A 2646-nucleotide genomic window follows, 5' to 3' on the forward strand; every position below is an offset into this window, starting at 1 on the left:
GCTCACTGGCTGAGCGAGGCGCAGGAGCAACGCCGAGGGCTGCAATCCCGTTGCCGGTCCCGGTCCGGTACGGGGGCGACACTGAGGGTTGCGATCCATTGCCAGACATGGAAAAAGACAAAAAAAAAAAAAAAGATTTGTGGGAAGACGGAGGAGTGACATGACAGTAACACAATTTCAAATAAGGGAACAGGTTTCCCAGTCTTAAAATATCTGTCACCTCCCTCTCCCTGCTCTCTCCTCCACTCCTACCCTCCTCCCCGACCTTGGAGTTTTACTGACACCGACACTCAGCACCTAGCCCCAGCTGGTCTCCATCTTGTTTGCTCCTCTTGATTCTCTTATTCTCTCTGTTTTTGGTTTTCTTCTCTCCCCTGGATAGAACAATAAATCAACTCATCCTCTCAGAGGAAGAGCTTTAATACTTCTCTGCTGATATGGCACCTGTGAATGAGCACACAGATCCTTGGGGTCTCACCTTCAACTTATTCCCTGAGTGACCTAGGAATTTTCACTCGAAAATTAACTGTGACTGGCACTTAGGACTAGGTAAGAGCATGGCAGATGATGATGAGCCACTTGGTCAGATGCAGTGAGAGACATTTCCCAAGAAAGGCAGTGATCTTCCCAGAAGAAGGTGGAGGGAATGTGGCACAGAGCAAAAATAAGCTGTTTACTAAATATTTACTGAGGAAGAATGAGTTAGTGCAAAGGGAAGTTAAGCGAGACAGGATGACAGATGAGGCCCCTCAGGTCGGGTCGTGGGACAGCATCAAAAACTAAAGTGGAGAGATCACACCTTTACAGGAGGAAGGACAGCTCTGTTACCGAGATAGCATGAAAGGAGATAAGGAGGTGCAAGTGAGATGCATTTGTAAGAGGCTGGGATGGTTGGTTACAGGTCTGTTCCTGCAACGACCTGGATTTTCCTAGTAAAGCCAGGAAAAAAGTCATCTGCTGACTGAGTTAGGAGAGGGCTCATGTGGCATAATTCTGCTGACGATGCCAATTGTAGAGCTAGGGCTGGGTTTGGAGCTCACAGACCCCTCGAGCCCATTCACAAACCCTTCACATGCAGGTCCATGAGCTAGGTAACCAGGGAAAAGGTCCGTGGAGCCTTGGTTGAAGAAGGAATAGTCTTTATTCAGCACACACACATCTAAGAGCTGAGCAGTCCACACGGAGAAACTCAGAAACTCAACTGCTACTGGCAAGGTCCAAAGAAAAACTGAAACTGAGCAGCTGCCAGCAGAGTAAACATGCTCTATAGTTAGATGGGAGCTTTCTGCTGCCAGCCTGCTTCACAAACTGCAGAACACACAATAGCAATTAACTAGAAAGATACATTGGTGCACATACACACTAACTCCACCCACACACAACTTGTTTACAAGAAATGTGCTGCTCGACCCCCAGACAGACCTGAGCTGAGGGAGCCTAACTAAATTATTCTATTTTCCCCACAGCTCAGCATTGTGGTTAGAGATTATTAGTTACCAGTGTCTCTAATCCACCATTTTCACCCATCTATGGGTAGGATCAGATGAGAAGTATGATGGCATGGACCAGGGCTTTGGTTTTGTGTGTCCAGTAAAATAGAAGGTCATGAAGACAAGCAATCAAATACAGTGATGGACCAAAAGTGTCTTCGATGGGGAGGTGGTGAACTGGAAGAAAATCGAGTGGTTCAAAGAAATGGACATGGACAAGATTCAATATATTGGGGGTGAAAGAGTGAGATAGAAGAATAACAGGTTGCTGACAGAAGGTACATTATTAACGTTCAGTATATCAGTTGGAAATAAATTTTAAATTATGACATGGTCCAGAGTGTGACCTATGTGGGTTGTTTTCACGGACTCTAGATGGAAGTCATTAGTGTTAAGAAGGTTGAAGAACGCTGAAGCTAGGATATTTGGTTGGCGATCCATAGAGACAGTCAGGTCTCAGGATGGTGGCCAGCTAGGGATAAAGAGGAAGACCGAGCCAAGTGCCATGGGCCTCACAAGACAGTGACCAGGAGGTTGGGCTATGGCAGTAACAAAGTTGCGGTGTGGGAGAAGAAAACACTATCATATTTCATAAAAGTAATTTTAATTCTTTAAAAACGAAATCATTGTTTTCATGGAATAAATACCCCAAATCACTCATATTGTATAAGAATCAGAGTTTATCCTCAAGTGAGGATGGGTGAGAAAAAACGTGGAGCTACTGGTGTAGCAGCAGGGAGAAAAGTGGATCACTATGGCAGTGTTTGACTCTGATGCTGCAAAAAGATCAAGACATAACACTGAAGCCTGATAGAACCATGTGTCCGGATGAAGGCTAAAAAGACAGTGGGTCAGGTGCCTCCTAGCAAAAGTTGAGTTACTGGAAAATCTTGCAGTGATGGATGTTGGGAGTTACTGAAGGAGTTACAGCGAAGAATGCTGCTCTCAAACTGCATAAACAAATGCACACACACACACACACACACACACACACACACACACACACACACACGATGCTACAGGCATAATCCTCACTCCCAAAGGCAATTACCATGCATAAGAAACAGATGGTCAGATGAACAAATCATTTAAAAGTGCTTGAAGAACATTTTCTTCCTATATTACGAATTCACAGTGGTATTAATGGGACAAATTA

The sequence above is a fragment of the Galeopterus variegatus genome, unplaced genomic scaffold, assembly GCF_000696425.1.
Source record: "Galeopterus variegatus unplaced genomic scaffold, G_variegatus-3.0.2 Scaffold6515, whole genome shotgun sequence".
NCBI lineage: Eukaryota > Metazoa > Chordata > Mammalia > Dermoptera > Cynocephalidae > Galeopterus > Galeopterus variegatus.